Here is a 20533-nt window from a genome sequence, read left to right as displayed (position 1 = left end):
GCTTGATGAAATCAGCATTTCTCTTGCTTCCCTGTGCGTAGGGAAGCTCAGTTTTAGTCACAGTAGCTCCCACAAGTGTCTCCTCAGTGTGTTCCCAGTTCCTTAGATTTAGTGTATTTGCTGGGAGAAAAGTGCATTACTGTGCGCTTTCACCATTCAGCAAATACATGTGTAGAAGCACAGCGCTAGCAGAAACGACCGTTTCTCGACGTTTTCTAACTCAGGGATCAAGTTGCACACTTCTGAGATGCATTTGGGCAACTTTGTCAGAAATGAGTTTTTTGCCTAAAGAGACATGCCTATTTGCGCAGTAGTACAGATTCTGAGTATTTAACTGGGCTTGATGAAATCAGCATTTCTCTAGCTTCCCTGTGCGTAGGGAAGCTCAGTTTTAGTGACAGTAGCTCCCACAAGTGTCTCCTCAGTGTGTTCCCATTTCCTTAGAAACAGTGTATTTGCTGGGAGAAAAGTGCATTACTGTGCGCTTTCACCGTTCAGCAAATACATGTGTAGAAGCACAGCGCTAGCAAAAACGACAGTTTCTCGACGTTTTCTAACTCAGGGAACAAGTTGCACACTTCTGATATGCATTTGGGCAACTTTGTCAGAAATGAGTTTTTTGCCTAAAGAGACATGCCTATTTGCGCAGTAGTACAGATTCTGAGTATGTAACTGGGCTTGATGAAATCAGCATTTCTCTTGCTTCCCCGTGCGTAGGGAAGCTCAGTTTTAGTCACAGTAGCTCCCACAAGTGTCTCCTCAGTGTGTTGCCATTTCCTTAGAAACAGTGTATTTGCTGGGAGAAAAGTGCATTACTGTGCGGTTTCACCGTTCAGCAAATACATGTGTAGAAGCACAGCGCTAGCAGAAACGACCGTTTCTCGACGTTTTCTAACTCAGGGAACAAGTTGCACACTTCTGAGATGCATTTGGGCAACTTTGTCAGAAATGAGTTTTTTGCCTAAAGAGACATGCCTATTTGCGCAGTAGTACAGATTCTGAGTATGTAACTGGGCTTGATGAAATCAGCATTTCTCTTGCTTCCCTGTGCATAGGGAAGCTCAGTTTTAGTCACAGTAGCTCCCACAAGTGTCTCCTCAGTGTGTTCCCATTTCCTTAGAAACAGTGTATTTGCTGGGAGAAAAGTGCATTACTGTGCGCTTTCACCGTTCAGCAAATACATGTGTAGAAGCACAGCGCTAGCAGAAACGAACGTTTCTCGACGTTTTCTAACTCAGGGAACAAGTTTCACACTTCTGAGATGCATTTGGGCAACTTTGTCAGAAATGAGTTTTTTGCCTAAAGAGACATGCCTATTTGCGCAGTAGTACAGATTCTGAGTATGTAACTGGGCTTGATGAAATCAGCATTTCTCTTGCTTCCCTGTGCATAGGGAAGCTCAGTTTTAGTCACAGTAGCTCCCACCAGTGTCTCCTCAGTGTGTTCCCATTTCCTTAGAAACAGTGTATTTGCTGGGAGAAAATTGCATTACTGTGCGCTTTCACCGTTCAGCAAATACATGTGTAGAAGCACAGCGCTAGCAGAAACGACCGTTTCTCGACGTTTTCTAACTCAGGGAACAAGTTGCACACTTCTGAGATGCATTTGGGCAACTTTGTCAGAAATGAGTTTTTTGCCTAAAGAGACATGCCTATTTGCGCATTAGTACAGATTCTGAGTACGTAACTGGGCTTGATGAAATCAGCATTTCTCTTGCTTCCCTGTGCGTAGGGAAGCTCAGTTTTAGTCACAGTAGCTCCCACAAGTGTCTCCTCAGTGTGTTCCCATTTCCTTAGAAACAGTGTATTTGCTGGGAGAAAAGTGCATTACTGTGCGCTTTCACCGTTCAGCAAATACATGTGTAGAAGCACAGCGCTAGCAGAAACGACCGTTTCTCGACGTTTTCTAACTCAGGGAACAAGTTGCACACTTCTGAGATGCATTTGGGCAACTTTGTCAGAAATGAGTTTTTTGCCTAAAGACACATGCCTATTTGCGCAGTAGAACAGATTCTGAGTATGTAACTGGGCTTGATGAAATCAGCATTTCTCTTGCTTCCCTGTGCGTAGGGAAGCTCAGTTTTAGTCACAGTAGCTCCCACAAGTGTCTCCTCAGTGTCTTCCCATTTCCTTTGACACAGTGTATTTGCTGGGAGAAAAGTGCATTACTGTGCGCTTTCACCGTTCAGCAAATACATGTGTAGAAGCACAGCGCTAGCAGAAACGACCGTTTCTCGACGTTTTCTAACTCAGGGAACAAGTTGCACACTTCTGAGATGCATTTGGGCAACTTTGTCAGAAATGAGTTTTTTGCCTAAAGAGACATGCCTATTTGCGCAGTTGTACAGATTCTGAGTATGTAACTGGGCTTGATGAAATCAGCATTTCTCTTGCTTCCCTGTGCGTAGGGAAGCTCAGTTTTAGTCACAGTAGCTCGCACAAGTGTCTCCTCAGTGTGTTCCCATTTCCTTAGACACAGTGTATTTGCTGGGAGAAAAGTGCATTACTGTGCGCTTTCACCGTTCAGCAAATACATGTGTAGAAGCACAGCGCTAGCAGAAACGACCGTTTCTCGACGTTTTCTAACTCAGGGAACAAGTTGCACACTTCTGAGATCCATTTGGGCAACTTTGTCAGAAATGAGTTTTTTGCCTAAAGACACATGCCTTTTTGCGCAGTAGAACAGATTCTGATTATGTAACTGGGCTTGATGAAATCAGCATTTCTCTTTCTTATCTGTGCGTAGGGAAGCTCAGTTTTAGTCACAGTACCTCACACAAGTGTCTCTTCAGTGTGTCCCATTTCCTTAGACACAGTGTATTTGCTGGGAGAAAAGTGCATTACTTTGCGCTTTCACCGTTCAGCAAATACATGTGTAGAAGCACAGCGCTAGCAGAAACGACCGTTTCTCGACGTTTTCTAACTCAGGGAACAAGTTGCACACTTCTGAGATGCATTTGGGCAACTTTGTCAGAAATGAGTTTTTTGCCTAAAGAGACATGCCTATTTGTGCAGTAGTACAGATTCTGAGTATGTAACTGGGCTTGATGAAATCAGCATTTCTCTTGCTTCCCTGTGCGTAGGGAAGCTCAGTTTTAGTCACAGTAGCTCCCACAAGTGTCTCCTCAGTGTGTTCCCATTTCCTTAGACACAGTGTATTTGCTGGGAGAAAAGTGCATTACTGTGCGCTTTCACCGTTCAGCAAATACATGTGTAGAAGCACAGCGCTAGCAGAAACGACCGTTTCTCGACGTTTTCTAACTCAGGGAACAAGTTGCACACTTCTGAGATGCATTTGGGCAACTTTGTCAGAAATGAGTTTTTTGCCTAAAGACACATGCCTATTTGCGCAGTAGAACAGATTCTGAGCATGTAACTGGGCTTGATGAAATCAGCATTTCTCTTTCTTATCTGTGCGTAGGGAAGCTCAGTTTTAGTCACAGTACCTCACACAAGTGTCTCTTCAGTGTGTCCCATTTCCTTAGACACAGTGTATTTGCTGGGAGAAAAGTGCATTACTGTGCGCTTTCACCGTTCAGCAAATACATGGGTAGAAGCACAGCGCTAGCAGAAACGACCGTTTCTCGACGTTTTCTAACTCAGGGAACAAGTTGCACACTTCTGAGATGCATTTGGGCAACTTTGTCAGAAATGAGTTTTTTGCCTACAGAGACATGCCTATTTGCGCAGTAGTACAGATTCTGAGTATGTAACTGGGCTTGATGAAATCAGCATTTCTCTTGCTTCCCTGTGCGTAGGGAAGCTCAGTTTTAGTCACAGTAGCTCCCACAAGTGTCTCCTCTGTGTGTTCCCATTTCCTTAGAAACAGTGTATTTGCTGGGAGAAAAGTGCATTACTGTGCGCTTTCACCGTTCAGCAAATATATGTGTAGAAGCACAGCGTTAGCAGAAACGACCGTTTCTCGACGTTTTCTAACTCAGGGAACAAGTTGCATACTTCTGAGATGCATTTGGGCAACTTTGTCAGAAATGAGTTTTTTGCCTAAAGAGACATGCCTATTTGCGCAGTAGTACAGATTCTTAGTATGTAACTGGGCTTGATGAAATCAGCATTTTTCTTGCTTCCCTGTGTGTAGGGAAGCTCAGTTTTAGTCACAGTAGCTCCCACAAGTGTCTCCTCAGTGTGTCCCCATTTCCTTAGAAACAGTGTATTTGCTGGGAGAAAAGTGCATTACTGTGCGCTTTCACCGTTCAGCAAATACATGTGTAGAAGCACAGCGCTAGCAGAAACGAACGTTTCTCGACGTTTTCTAACTCAGGGAACAAGTTGCACACTTATGAGATGCATTTGGGCAACTTTGTCAGAAATGAGTTTTTTGCCTACAGAGACATGCCTATTTGCGCAGTAGTACAGAGTCTGAGTATGTAACTGGGCTTGATGAAATCAGCATTTCTCTTGCTTCCCTGTGCATAGGGAAGCTCAGTTTTAGTCACAGTAGCTCCCACAAGTGTCTCCTCAGTGTGTTCCCATTTCCTTAGAAACAGTGTATTTGCTGGGAGAAAAGTGCATTACTGTGCGCTTTCACTGTTCAGCAAATACATGTGTAGAAGCACAGCGCTAGCAGAAACGACCGTTTCTCGACGTTTTCTAACTCAGGGAACAAGTTGCACACTTCTGAGATGCATTTGGGCAACTTTGTCAGAAATGAGTTTTTGCGTACAGAGACATGCCTATTTGCGCAGTAGTACAGATTCTGAGTATGTAACTGGGCTTGATGAAATCAGCATTTCTCTTGCTTCCCTGTGCGTAGGGAAGCTCAGTTTTAGTCACAGTAGCTCCCACAAGTGTCTCCTCAGTGTGTTCCCAGTTCCTTAGATTTAGTGTATTTGCTGGGAGAAAAGTGCATTACTGTGCGCTTTCACCATTCAGCAAATACATGTGTAGAAGCACAGCGCTAGCAGAAACGACCGTTTCTCGACGTTTTCTAACTCAGGGATCAAGTTGCACACTTCTGAGATGCATTTGGGCAACTTTGTCAGAAATGAGTTTTTTGCCTAAAGAGACATGCCTATTTGCGCAGTAGTACAGATTCTGAGTATTTAACTGGGCTTGATGAAATCAGCATTTCTCTAGCTTCCCTGTGCGTAGGGAAGCTCAGTTTTAGTGACAGTAGCTCCCACAAGTGTCTCCTCAGTGTGTTCCCATTTCCTTAGAAACAGTGTATTTGCTGGGAGAAAAGTGCATTACTGTGCGCTTTCACCGTTCAGCAAATACATGTGTAGAAGCACAGCGCTAGCAAAAACGACAGTTTCTCGACGTTTTCTAACTCAGGGAACAAGTTGCACACTTCTGATATGCATTTGGGCAACTTTGTCAGAAATGAGTTTTTTGCCTAAAGAGACATGCCTATTTGCGCAGTAGTACAGATTCTGAGTATGTAACTGGGCTTGATGAAATCAGCATTTCTCTTGCTTCCCCGTGCGTAGGGAAGCTCAGTTTTAGTCACAGTAGCTCCCACAAGTGTCTCCTCAGTGTGTTGCCATTTCCTTAGAAACAGTGTATTTGCTGGGAGAAAAGTGCATTACTGTGCGGTTTCACCGTTCAGCAAATACATGTGTAGAAGCACAGCGCTAGCAGAAACGACCGTTTCTCGACGTTTTCTAACTCAGGGAACAAGTTGCACACTTCTGAGATGCATTTGGGCAACTTTGTCAGAAATGAGTTTTTTGCCTAAAGAGACATGCCTATTTGCGCAGTAGTACAGATTCTGAGTATGTAACTGGGCTTGATGAAATCAGCATTTCTCTTGCTTCCCTGTGCATAGGGAAGCTCAGTTTTAGTCACAGTAGCTCCCACAAGTGTCTCCTCAGTGTGTTCCCATTTCCTTAGAAACAGTGTATTTGCTGGGAGAAAAGTGCATTACTGTGCGCTTTCACCGTTCAGCAAATACATGTGTAGAAGCACAGCGCTAGCAGAAACGAACGTTTCTCGACGTTTTCTAACTCAGGGAACAAGTTTCACACTTCTGAGATGCATTTGGGCAACTTTGTCAGAAATGAGTTTTTTGCCTAAAGAGACATGCCTATTTGCGCAGTAGTACAGATTCTGAGTATGTAACTGGGCTTGATGAAATCAGCATTTCTCTTGCTTCCCTGTGCATAGGGAAGCTCAGTTTTAGTCACAGTAGCTCCCACCAGTGTCTCCTCAGTGTGTTCCCATTTCCTTAGAAACAGTGTATTTGCTGGGAGAAAATTGCATTACTGTGCGCTTTCACCGTTCAGCAAATACATGTGTAGAAGCACAGCGCTAGCAGAAACGACCGTTTCTCGACGTTTTCTAACTCAGGGAACAAGTTGCACACTTCTGAGATGCATTTGGGCAACTTTGTCAGAAATGAGTTTTTTGCCTAAAGAGACATGCCTATTTGCGCATTAGTACAGATTCTGAGTACGTAACTGGGCTTGATGAAATCAGCATTTCTCTTGCTTCCCTGTGCGTAGGGAAGCTCAGTTTTAGTCACAGTAGCTCCCACAAGTGTCTCCTCAGTGTGTTCCCATTTCCTTAGAAACAGTGTATTTGCTGGGAGAAAAGTGCATTACTGTGCGCTTTCACCGTTCAGCAAATACATGTGTAGAAGCACAGCGCTAGCAGAAACGACCGTTTCTCGACGTTTTCTAACTCAGGGAACAAGTTGCACACTTCTGAGATGCATTTGGGCAACTTTGTCAGAAATGAGTTTTTTGCCTAAAGACACATGCCTATTTGCGCAGTAGAACAGATTCTGAGTATGTAACTGGGCTTGATGAAATCAGCATTTCTCTTGCTTCCCTGTGCGTAGGGAAGCTCAGTTTTAGTCACAGTAGCTCCCACAAGTGTCTCCTCAGTGTCTTCCCATTTCCTTTGACACAGTGTATTTGCTGGGAGAAAAGTGCATTACTGTGCGCTTTCACCGTTCAGCAAATACATGTGTAGAAGCACAGCGCTAGCAGAAACGACCGTTTCTCGACGTTTTCTAACTCAGGGAACAAGTTGCACACTTCTGAGATGCATTTGGGCAACTTTGTCAGAAATGAGTTTTTTGCCTAAAGAGACATGCCTATTTGCGCAGTTGTACAGATTCTGAGTATGTAACTGGGCTTGATGAAATCAGCATTTCTCTTGCTTCCCTGTGCGTAGGGAAGCTCAGTTTTAGTCACAGTAGCTCGCACAAGTGTCTCCTCAGTGTGTTCCCATTTCCTTAGACACAGTGTATTTGCTGGGAGAAAAGTGCATTACTGTGCGCTTTCACCGTTCAGCAAATACATGTGTAGAAGCACAGCGCTAGCAGAAACGACCGTTTCTCGACGTTTTCTAACTCAGGGAACAAGTTGCACACTTCTGAGATCCATTTGGGCAACTTTGTCAGAAATGAGTTTTTTGCCTAAAGACACATGCCTTTTTGCGCAGTAGAACAGATTCTGATTATGTAACTGGGCTTGATGAAATCAGCATTTCTCTTTCTTATCTGTGCGTAGGGAAGCTCAGTTTTAGTCACAGTACCTCACACAAGTGTCTCTTCAGTGTGTCCCATTTCCTTAGACACAGTGTATTTGCTGGGAGAAAAGTGCATTACTTTGCGCTTTCACCGTTCAGCAAATACATGTGTAGAAGCACAGCGCTAGCAGAAACGACCGTTTCTCGACGTTTTCTAACTCAGGGAACAAGTTGCACACTTCTGAGATGCATTTGGGCAACTTTGTCAGAAATGAGTTTTTTGCCTAAAGAGACATGCCTATTTGTGCAGTAGTACAGATTCTGAGTATGTAACTGGGCTTGATGAAATCAGCATTTCTCTTGCTTCCCTGTGCGTAGGGAAGCTCAGTTTTAGTCACAGTAGCTCCCACAAGTGTCTCCTCAGTGTGTTCCCATTTCCTTAGACACAGTGTATTTGCTGGGAGAAAAGTGCATTACTGTGCGCTTTCACCGTTCAGCAAATACATGTGTAGAAGCACAGCGCTAGCAGAAACGACCGTTTCTCGACGTTTTCTAACTCAGGGAACAAGTTGCACACTTCTGAGATGCATTTGGGCAACTTTGTCAGAAATGAGTTTTTTGCCTAAAGACACATGCCTATTTGCGCAGTAGAACAGATTCTGAGTATGTAACTGGGCTTGATGAAATCAGCATTTCTCTTTCTTATCTGTGCGTAGGGAAGCTCAGTTTTAGTCACAGTACCTCACACAAGTGTCTCTTCAGTGTGTCCCATTTCCTTAGACACAGTGTATTTGCTGGGAGAAAAGTGCATTACTGTGCGCTTTCACCGTTCAGCAAATACATGGGTAGAAGCACAGCGCTAGCAGAAACGACCGTTTCTCGACGTTTTCTAACTCAGGGAACAAGTTGCACACTTCTGAGATGCATTTGGGCAACTTTGTCAGAAATGAGTTTTTTGCCTACAGAGACATGCCTATTTGCGCAGTAGTACAGATTCTGAGTATGTAACTGGGCTTGATGAAATCAGCATTTCTCTTGCTTCCCTGTGCGTAGGGAAGCTCAGTTTTAGTCACAGTAGCTCCCACAAGTGTCTCCTCTGTGTGTTCCCATTTCCTTGGAAACAGTGTATTTGCTGGGAGAAAAGTGCATTACTGTGCGCTTTCACCGTTCAGCAAATACATGTGTAGAAGCACAGCGCTAGCAGAAACTAACGTTTCTCGACGTTTTCTAACTCAAGGAACAAGTTGCACACTTCTGAAATGCATTTGGGCAACTTTGTCAGAAATGAGTTTTTTGCCTACAGAGACATGCCTATTTGTGCAGTAGTACAGATTCTGAGTATGTAACTGGGCTTGATGAAATCAGCATTTCTCTTGCTTCCCTGTGCGTAGGGAAGCTCAGTTTTAGTCACAGTAGCTCCCACAAGTGTCTCCTCAGTGTGTTCCCATTTCCTTAGAAACAGTGTATTTGCTGGGAGAAAAGTGCATTAATGTGCGCTTTCACCGTTCAGCAAATACATGTGTAGAAGCACAGCGCTAGCAGAAACGACCGTTTCTTGACGATTTCTCACTCAGGGAACAAGATGCCCACTTCTGAGATGCATTTGGGCAACTTTGTCAGAAATGAGTTTTTGCCTAAAGAGACATGCCTATTTGCGCAGTAGTACAGATTCTGAGTATGTAACTGGGCTTGATGAAATCAGCATTTCTCTTGCTTCCCTGTGCGTAGGGAAGCTCAGTTTTAGTCACAGTAGCTCCCACAAGTGTCTCCTCAGTGTGTTCCCATTTCCTTAGAAACAGTGTATTTGCTGGGAGAAAAGTGCATCACTGTGCGCTTTCACCGTTCAGCAAATACATGTGTAGAAGCACAGCGCTAGCAGAAACGAACGTTTCTCGATGTTTTCTAACTCAGGGAACAAGTTGCACACTTCTGAGATGCATTTGGGTAACTTTCTCAAAAATGAGTTTTTTGCCTACAGAGACATGCCTATTTGCGCAGTAGTACAGATTCTGAGTATGTAACTGGGCTTGATGAAATCAGCATTTCTCTTGCTTCCCTGTGCGTAGGGAAGCTCAGATTTAGTCACAGTAGCTCCCACAAGTGTCTCCTCAGTGTGTTCCCATTTCCTTAGAAACAGTGTATTTGCTGGGAGAAAAGTGCATTACTGTGCTCTTTCACCGTTCAGCAAATACATGTGTAGAAGCACAGCGCTAGCTGAAACGACCGTTTCTCGACGTTTTCTAACTCAGGGAACAAGTTGCACACTTCTGAGATGCATTTGGGCAACTTTGTCAGAAATGAGTTTTTTGCCTACAGAGACATGCCTATTTGCGCAGTAGTACAGATTCTGAGTATGTAACTGGGCTTGATGAAATCAGCATTTCTCTTGCTTCCCTGTGCGTAGGGAAGCTCAGTTTTAGTCACAGTAGCTCCCACAAGTGTCTCCTCAGTGTGTTCCCAGTTCCTTAGAAACAGTGTATTTGCTGGGAGAAAAGTGCATTACTGTGCGCATTCACCGTTCAGCAAATACATGTGCAGAAGCACAGAGCTAGCAGAAACGAACGTTTCTCGACGTTTTCTAACTCAGGGAACAAGTTGCACACTTCTGAGATGCATTTGTGCAACTTTGTCCGAAATGAGTTTTTTTGCCTACAGAGACATGCCTATTTGCGCAGTAGTACAGATTCTGAGTATGTAACTGGGATTGATGAAATCAGCATTTCTCTTGCTTCCCAGTGCGTAGGGAAGCTCAGTTTTAGTCACAGTAGCTCCCACAAGTGTCTCCTCAGTGTGTTCCCATTTCCTTAGAAACAGTGTATTTGCTGGGAGAAAAGTGCATTACTGTGCGCTTTCACCGTTCAGCAAATACATGTGTAGAAGCACAGCGCTAGCAGAAACGATCGTTTCTCGATGTTTTCTAACTCAGGGAACAAGTTGCACACTTCTGAGATGCATTTGGGCAACTTTGTCATAAATGAGTTTTTTCCCTAAAGAGACATGCCTATTTGCGCAGTAGTACAGATTCTGAGTATGTAACTGGGCTGATGAAATCAGCATTTCTCTTGCTTCCCTGTGCGTAGTGAAGCTCAGTTTTAGTCCCAGTAGCTCCCACAAGTGTCTCCTCAGTGTGTTCCCAGTTCCTTAGAAACAGTGTATTTGCTGGGAGTAAAGTGCATTACTGTGCGCTTTCACCAATCAGCAAATACATGTGTAGAAGCAAAGCGCTAGCAGAAACGAACGTTTCTCGACGTTTTCTAACTCAGGAAACAGGTTGCACACTTCTGAGATGCATTTGGGCAACTTTGTCCGAAATGAGTTTTTTGCCTACAGAGACATGTCTATTTGCGCAGAGGTACAGATTCTGAGTATGTAACTGGGCTTGATGAAATCAGCATTTCTCTTGGTTCCCTGTGCGTAGGGAAGCTCAGTTTTAGTCACAGTAGCTCCCACAAGTGTCTCCTCAGTGTGTTCCCAGTTCCTTAGAAACAGTGTATTTGCTGGGATAAAAGTGCATTACTGTGCGCTTTCACCGTTCAGCAAATACATGTGTAGAAGCACAGCGCTAGCAGAAACGACCGTTTCTCGACGTTTTCTAACTCAGGGAAGAAGTTGCACACTTCTAAGATGCATTTGGGCAACTTTGTCAGAAATGAGTTTTTTTCCTACAGACACATGCCTATTTGCGCAGTAGTACAGATTCTGAGTATGTAACTGGGCTTGATGAAATCATCATTTCTCTTGCTTCCCTGTGCGTAGGGAAGCTCAGTTTTAGTCACAGTAGCTCCCACAAGTGTCTCCTCAGTGTGTTCCCATTTCCTTAGAAACAGTGTATTTGCTGGGAGAAAAGTGCATTACTGTGCGCTATCACCGTTCAGCAAATACATGTGTAGAAGCACAGCGCTAGCAGAAACGAACGTTTCTCGACGTTTTCTAACTCAGGGGACAAGTTGCACACTTCTGAGATGCATTTGGGCAACTATGTCAGAAATGAGTTTTTTGCCTACAGAGACATGCCTATTTGCGCAGTAGTACGGATTCTGAGTATGTAACTGGGCTTGATGAAATCAGCATTTCTCTTGCTTCCCTGTGCGTAGGGAAGCTCAGTTTTAGTCACAGCAGCTCCCACAAGTGTCTCCTCAGTGTGTTCCCAGTCCTTTAGAAACAGTGTATTTGCTGGGAGAAAAGTGCATTACTGTGCGCTTTCACCGTTCAGCAAATACATGTGTAGAAGCACAGCGCTAGCAGAAACGAACGTTTCTCGACGTTTTATAACTCAGGGAACAGGTTGCACACTTCTGAGATGCATTTGGGCAACTTTGTCAGAAATGAGTTTTTTGCCTACAGAGACATGCCTATTTGCGCAGTAGTACAGATTCTGAGTATGTAACTGGGCTTGATGAAATCAGCATTTCTCTTGCTTCCCTGTGCGTAAGGAAGCTCAGATTTAGTCACAGTAGCTCCCACAAGTGTCTCCTCAGTGTGTTCCCATTTCCTTAGAAACAGTGTATTTGCTGGGAGAAAAGTGCATTACTGTGTGCTTTCACCATTCAGCAAATACATGTGTAGAAGCACAGCGCTAGCAGAAACGACCGTTTCTCGACGTTTTCTAACTCAGGGAACAGGTTGCACACTCTGAGATGCATTTGGGTAACTTTGTCAGAAATGAGTTTTTTGCCTACAGAGACATGTCTATTTGCGCAGGTGTACAGATTCTGAGTATGTAACTGGGCTTGATGAAATCAGCATTTCTCTTGGTTCCCTGTGCGTAGGGAAGCTCAGTTTTAGTCACAGTAGCTCCCACAAGTGTCTCCTCAGTGTGTTCCCGGTTCCTTAGAAACAGTGTATTTGCTGGGAGGAAAGTGCATTACTGTGCGCTTTCACCGTTCAGCAAATACATGTGTAGAAGCACAGCGCTAGCAGAAACGAACGTTTCTCGACGTTTTCTAACTCAGGGAACAAGTTGCACACTTCTGAGATGCATTTGGGCAACTTTGTCAGAAATGAGTTTTTGCCTAAAGAGACATGCCTATTTGCGCAGTAGTACAGATTCTGAGTATGTAACTGGGCTTGATGAAATCAGCATTTCTCTTGCTTCCCTGTGCGTAGGGAAGCTCAGTTTTAGTCACAGTAGCTCCCACAAGTGTCTCCTCAGTGTGTTCCCATTTCCTTAGAAACAGTGTATTTGCTGGGAGAAAAGTGCATCACTGTGCGCTTTCACCGTTCAGCAAATACATGTGTAGAAGCACAGCGCTAGCAGAAACGATCGTTTCTCGACGTTTTCTAACTCAGGGAACAAGTTGCACACTTCTGAGATGCATTTGGGCAACTTTGTCAGAAATGAGTTTTTTTCCTACAGAGACATGCCTATTTGCGCAGTAGTACAGATTCTGAGTATGTAACTGGGCTGATGAAATCAGCATTTCTCTTGCTTCCCTGTGCGTAGGGAAGCTCAGTTTTAGTCACAGTAGCTCCCACAAGTGTCTCCTCAGTGTGTTCCCAGTTCCTTAGAAACAGTGTATTTGCTGGGAGTAAAGTGCATTACTGTGCGCTTTCACCAATCAGCAAATACATGTGTAGAAGCAAAGCGCTAGCAGAAACGAACGTTTCTCGACGTTTTCTAACTCAGGAAACAGGTTGCACACTTCTGAGATGCATTTGGGCAACTTTGTCCGAAATGAGTTTTTTGCCTACAGAGACATGTCTATTTGCGCAGAGGTACAGATTCTGAGTATGTAACTGGGCTTGATGAAATCAGCATTTCTCTTGGTTCCCTGTGCGTAGGGAAGCTCAGTTTTAGTCACAGTAGCTCCCACAAGTGTCTCCTCAGTGTGTTCCCATTTCCTTAGAAACAGTGTATTTGCTGGGAGAAAAGTGCATTACTGTGCTCTTTCACCGTTCAGCAAATACATGTGTAGAAGCACAGCGCTAGCTGAAACGACCGTTTCTCGACGTTTTCTAACTCAGGGAACAAGTTGCACACTTCTGATATGCATTTGGGCAACTTTGTCAGAAATGAGTTTTTGCCTAAAGAGACATGCCTATTTGCGCAGTAGTACAGATTCTGAGTATGTAACTGGGCTTGATGAAATCAGCATTTCTCTTGCTTCCCTGTGCGTAGGGAAGCTCAGTTTTAGTCACAGTAGCTCCCACAAGTGTCTCCTCAGTGTGTTCCCATTTCCTTCGAAACAGTGTATTTGCTGGGAGAAAAGTGCATCACTGTGCGCTTTCACCGTTCAGCAAATACATGTGTAGAAGCACAGCGCTAGCAGAAACGAACGTTTCTCGATGTTTTCTAACTCAGGGAACAAGTTGCACACTTCTGAGATGCATTTGGGTAACTTTCTCAAAAATGAGTTTTTTGCCTACAGAGACATGCCTATTTGCGCAGTAGTACAGATTCTGAGTATGTAACTGGGCTTGATGAAATCAGCATTTCTCTTGCTTCCCTGTGCGTAGGGAAGCTCAGATTTAGTCACAGTAGCTCCCACAAGTGTCTCCTCAGTGTGTTCCCATTTCCTTAGAAACAGTGTATTTGCTGGGAGAAAAGTGCATTACTGTGCTCTTTCACCGTTCAGCAAATACATGTGTAGAAGCACAGCGCTAGCTGAAACGACCGTTTCTCGACGTTTTCTAACTCAGGGAACAAGTTGCACACTTCTGAGATGCATTTGGGCAACTTTGTCAAAAATGAGTTTTTTGCCTACAGAGACATGCCTATTTGCGCAGTAGTACAGATTCTGAGTATGTAACTGGGCTTGATGAAATCAGCATATCTCTTGCTTCCCTGTGCGTAGGGAAGCTCAGTTTTAGTCACAGTAGCTCCCACAAGTGTCTCCTCAGTGTGTTCCCATTTCCTTAGAAACAGTGTATTTGCTGGGAGGAAAGTGCATTACTGTGCGCTTTCACCGTTCAGCAAATACATGGGTAGAAGCACAGCGCTAGCAGAAACGACCGTTTCTCGACGTTTTCTAACTCAGGGAACAAGTTGCACACTTCTGAGATGCATTTGGGCAACTTTGTCAGAAATGAGTTTTTTCCTACAGAGACATGCCTATTTGCGCAGTACTACAGATCCTGAGTATGTAACTGGGCTTGATGAAATCAGCATTTCTCTTGCTTCCCTGTGTGTAGGGAAGCTCAGTTTTAGTCACAGTAGCTCCCACAAGTGTCTCCTCAGTGTGTTCCCATTTCCTTAGAAACACTGTATTTGCTGGGAGAAAAGTGCATTCCTGTGCGCTTTCACCATTCAGCAAATACATGTGTAGAAGCACAGCGCTAGCAGAAACGAACGTTTTTCGACGTTTTCTAACTCAGGGAACAGGTTGCACACTTCTGAGATGCATTTGGGCAACTTTGTCAGAAATGAGTTTTTTGCCTACAGAGACATGTCTATTTGCGCAGTAGTACAGATTCTGAGTATGTAACTGGGCTTGATGAAATCAGCATTTCTCTTGCTTCCCTGTGCGTAGGGAAGCTCAGTTTTAGTCACAGTAGCTCCCACAAGTGTCTCCTCAGTGTGTTCCCAGTTCCTTAGAAACAGTGTATTTGCTGGGAGAAAAGTGCATTACTGTGCGCTTTCACCGTTCAGCAAATACATGTGTAGAAGCACAGCGCTAGCAGAAACGAACGTTTCTCAACGTTTTCTAACTCAGGGAACAAGTTGCACACTGCTGAGATGCATTTGGGCAACTTTGTCAGAAATGAGTTTTTTGCCTACAGAGACATGCCTATTTGCGCAGTAGTAGAGATTCTGAGTATGTAACTGGGCTTGATGAAATCAGCATTTCTCTTGCTTCCCTGTGCGTAGGGAAGCTCAGTTTTCGTCACAGTAGCTCCCACAAGTGTCTCCTCAGTGTGTTCCCAGTTCCTTAGAAACAGTGTATTTGCTGGGAGAAAAGTGCATTACTGTGCGCATTCACCGTTCAGCAAATACATGTGCAGAAGCACAGAGCTAGCAGAAACGAACGTTTCTCGACGTTTTCTAACTCAGGGAACAAGTTGCACACTTCTGAGATGCATTTGGGCAACTTTGTCCGAAATGAGTTTTTTTGCCTACAGAGACATGCCTATTTGCGCAGTAGTACAGATTCTGAGTATGTAACTGGGCTTGATGAAATCAGCATTTCTCTTGCTTCCCAGTGCATAGGGAAGCTCAGTTTTAGTCACAGTAGCTCCCACAAGTGTCTCCTCAGTGTGTTCCCATTTCCTTAGAAACAGTGTATTTGCTGGGAGAAAAGTGCATTACTGTGCGCTTTCACCGTTCAGCAAATACATGTGTAGAAGCACAGCGCTAGCAGAAACGATCGTTTCTCGACGTTTTCTAACTCAGGGAACAAGTTGCACACTTCTGAGATGCATTTAGGCAACTTTGTCAGAAATGAGTTTTTTTCCTACAGAGTCATGCCTATTTGCGCAGTAGTACAGATTCTGAGTATGTAACTGGGCTGATGAAATCAGCATTTCTCTTGCTTCCCTGTGCGTAGGGAAGCTCAGTTTTAGTCACAGTAGCTCCCACAAGTGTCTCCTCAGTGTGTTCCTAGTTCCTTAGAAACAGTGTATTTGCTGGGAGAAAAGTGCATTACTGTGCGCTTTCACCAATCAGCAAATACATGTGTAGAAGCAAAGCGCTAGCAGAAACGAACGTTTCACGACGTTTTCTAACTCAGGAAACAGGTTGCACACTTCTGAGATGCATTTGGGCAACTTTGTCCGAAATGAGTTTTTTGCCTACAGAGACATGTCTATTTGCGCAGAGGTACAGATTCTGAGTATGTAACTGGGCTTGATGAAATCAGCATTTCTCTTGCTTCCCTGTGCGTAGGGAAGCTCAGTTTTAGTCACAGTAGCTCCCACAAGTGTCTCCTCAGTGTGTTCCCATTTCCTTAGAAACAGTGTATTTGCTGGGAGAAAAGTGCATTACTGTGCGCTATCACCGTTCAGCAAATACATGTGTAGAAGCACAGCGCTAGCAGAAACGAACGTTTCTCGACGTTTTCTAACTCAGGGGACAAGTTGCACACTTCTGAGATGCATTTGGGCAACTTTGTCAGAAATGAGTTTTTTGCCTACAGAGACATGCCTATTTGCGCAGTAGTACGGATTCTGAGTATGTAACTGGGCTTGATGAAATCAGCATTTCTCTTGCTTCCCTGTGCGTAAGGAAGCTCAGTTTTAGTCACAGTAGCTCCCACAAGTGTCTCCTCAGTGTGTTCCCAGTTCCTTAGAAACAGTGTATTTGCTGGGAGAAAAGTGCATTATTGTGTGCTTTCACCATTCAGCAAATACATGTGTAGAAGCACAGCGCTAGCAGAAACGTCCGTTTCTCGACGTTTTCTAACTCAGGGAACAGGTTGCACACTCTGAGATGCATTTGGGTAACTTTGTCAGAAATGAGTTTTTTGCCTACAGAGACATGTCTATTTGCGCAGGTGTACAGATTCTGAGTATGTAACTGGGCTTGATGAAATCAGCATTTCTCTTGGTTCCCTGTGCGTAGGGAAGCTCAGTTTTAGTCACAGTAGCTCCCACAAGTGTCTCCTCAGTGTGTTCCCGGTTCCTTAGAAACAGTGTATTTGCTGGGAGAAAAGTGCATTACTGTGCGCTTTCACCGTTCAGCAAATACATGTGTAGAAGCACAGCGCTAGCAGAAACGAACGTTTCTCGACGTTTTCTAACTCAGGGAACAAGTTGCACACTTCTGAGATGCATTTGGGCAACTTTGTCAGAAATGAGTTTTTTGCCTAAAGAGACATGCCTATTTGCGCAGTAGTACAGATTCTGAGTATGTAACTGGGCTTGATGAAATCAGCATTTCTCTTGCTTCCCTGTGCGTAGGGAAGCTCAGTTTTAGTCACAGTAGCTCCCACAAGTGTCTCCTCAGTGTATTCCCATTTCCATAGAAACAGTGTATTTGCTGGGAGAAAAGTGCATTACTGTGCGCTTTCACCATTCAGCAAATACATGTGTAGAAGCACAGCGATAGCAGAAACGAACGTTTTTCGACGTTTTCTAACTCAGGGAACAAGTTGCACACTTCTGAGATGCATTTGGGCAACTTTGTCAGAAATGAGTTTTTTGCCTAAAGAGACATGCCTATTTGCGCAGTAGTACAAATTCTGAGTATGTAACTGGGCTTGATGAAATCAGCATTTCTCTTGCTTCCCTGTGCGTAGGGAAGCTCAGTTTTAGTCACAGTAGCTCCCACAAGTGTCTCCTCAGTGTGTTCCCATTTCTTTAGAAACAGTGTATTTGCTGGGAGAAAAGTGCATTACTCTGCGCTTTCACCGTTCAGCAAATACATGTGTAGAAGCACAGCGCTAGCAGAAACGAACGTTTCTCGACGTTTTCTAACTCAGGGAACAGGTTGCACACTTCTGAGATGCATTTGGGCAACTTTGTCAGAAATGAGTTTTTTGCCTACAGAGACATGCCTATTTACGCAGTAGTACAGATTCTGAGTATGTACTGGGCTTGATGAAATCAGCATTTCTCTTGCTTCCCTGTGCGTAGGGAAGCTCAGTTTTAGTCACAGTAGTTCCCACAAGTGTCTCCTCAGTGTGTTCCCATTTCCTTAGAAACAGTGTATTTGCTGGGAGAAAAGTGCATTACTGTGCGCTTTCACCGTTCAGCAAATACATGTGTAGAAGCACAGCGTTAGCAGAAACGAACGTTTCTAGACTTTTTCTAACTCAGGGAAGAAGTTGCACACTTCTGAGATGCATTTGGGCAACTTTGTCAGAAATGAGTTTTTTGCCTACAGAGACATGTCTATTTGCGCAGTAGTACAAATTCTGAGTATGTAACTGGGCTTGATGAAATCAGCATTTCTCTTGCTTCCCTGTGCGTAGGGAAGCTCAGTTTTAGTCACAGTAGCTCCCACAAGTGTCTCCTCAGTGTGTTCCCATTTCCTTAGAAACAGTGTATTTGCTGGGAGAAAAGTGCATTACTGTGCACTTTCACCGTTCAGCAAATACATGTGTAGAAGCACAGCGCTAGCAGAAACGACCGTTTCTCGACGTTTTCTAACTCAGGGAACAAGTTGCACACTTCTGAGATGCATTTGGGCAACTTTGTCAGAAATGAGTTTTTTGCCTACAGAGACATGCCTATTTGCGCAGTAGTACAGATTCTGAGTATGTAACTGGGCTTGATGAAATCAGCATTTCTCTTGCTTCCCTGTGCGTAGGGAAGCTCAGTTTTAGTCACAGTAGCTCCCACAAGTGTCTCCTCAGTGTATTCCCATTTCCATACAAACAGTGTATTTGCTGGGAGAAAAGTGAATTACTGTGCGCTTTCACCATTCAGCAAATACATGTGTAGAAGCACTGCGCTAGCAGAAACGAACGTTTTTCGACGTTTTCTAACTCAGGGAACAGGTTGCACACTTCTGAGATGCATTTGGGCAACTTTGTCAGAAATGAGTTTTTTGCCTACAGAGACATGCCTATTTACGCAGTAGTACAGATTCTGAGTATGTAACTGGGCTTGATGAAATCAGCATTTCTCTTGCTTCCCTGTGCGTAGGGAAGCTCAGTTTTAGTCACAGTAGTTCCCACAAGTGTCTCCTCAGTGTGTTCCCATTTCCTTAGAAACAGTGTATTTGCTGGGAGAAAAGTGCATTACTGTGCGCTTTCACCGTTCAGCAAATCCATGTGTAGAAGCACAGCGTTAGCAGAAACGAACGTTTCTCGACTTTTTCTAACTCAGGGAAGAAGTTGCACACTTCTGAGATGCATTTGGGCAACTTTGTCAGAAATGAGTTTTTTGCCTAAAGAGACATACCTATTTGCGCAGTAGTACAGATTCTGAGTATGTAACTGGGCTGGATGAAATCAGCATTTCTCCTGCTTCCCTGTGCGTAGGGAAGCTCAGTTTTAGTCACAGTAGCTCCCACAAGTGTCTCCTCAGTGTGTTCCCATTTCTTTAGAAACAGTGTTTTTGCTGGGAGAAATGTGCATTACTGTGCGCTTTCACCGTTCAGCAAATACATGTGTAGAAGCACAGCGCTAGCTGAAACGACCGTTTCTCGACGTTTTCTAACTCAGGGAACAAGTTGCACACTTCTGAGATGCATTTGGGCAACTTTGTCAGAAATGAGTTTTTTGCCTAAAAGACATGCCTATTTGCGCAGTAGTACAAATTCTGAGTATGTAACTGGGCTTGATGAAATCAGCATTTCTCTTGCTTCCCTGTGCGTAGGGAAGCTCAGTTTTAGTCACAGTAGCTCCCACAAGTGTCTCCTCAGTGTGTTCCCATTTCCTTAGAAACAGTGTATTTGCTGGGAGAAAAGTGCATTACTCTGCGCTTTCACCGTTCAGCAAATACATGTGTAGAAGCACAGCGCTAGCAGAAACGAACGTTTCTCGACGTTTTCTAACTCAGGGACCAAGTTGCACACTTCTGACTTGCATTTGGGCAACTTTGTCAGAAATGAGTTTTTTGCCTACAGAGACATGCCTATTTGCGCAGTAGTACAGATTCTGAGTATGTAACTGGGCTTGATGAAATCAGCATTTCTCTTGCTTCCCTGTGCGTAGGGAAGCTCAGTTTTAGTCACAGTAGCTCCCACAAGTGTCTCCTCAGTGTGTTTCCAGATCCTTGGAAACAGTGTATTTGCTGGGAGAAAAATGCATTACTGTGCGCTTTCACCATTCAGCAAATACATGTGTAGAAGCACAGCGCTAGCAGAAACGAAAGTTTCTCGACGTTTTCTAACTCAGGGAACAAGTTGCACACTTCTGAGATGCATTTGGGCAACTTTGTCAGAAATGAGTTTTTTGCCTACAGAGACATGCCTATTTGTGCAGTAGTACAGATTCTGAGTATGTAACTGGGCTTGATGAAATCAGCATTTCTCTTGCTTCCCTGTGCGTAGGGAAGCTCAGTTTTAGTCACAGTAGTTCCTACAAGTGTCTCCTCAGTGTGTTCCCATTTCCTTAGAAACAGTGTATTTGCTGGGAGAAAAGTGCATTACTGTGCGCTTTCACCGTTCAGCAAATACATGTGTAGAAGCACAGCGTTAGCAGAAACGAACGTTTCTCGACTTTTTCTAACTCAGGGAAGAAGTTGCACACTTCTGAGATGCATTTGGGCAACTTTGT

Source organism: Acomys minous (genome assembly GCF_964271855.1).
Source record: "Acomys minous genome assembly, contig: scaffold_23, whole genome shotgun sequence".
Lineage (NCBI taxonomy): Eukaryota > Metazoa > Chordata > Mammalia > Rodentia > Muridae > Acomys > Acomys minous.
Note: the sequence above shows the minus strand (reverse complement) of the source record.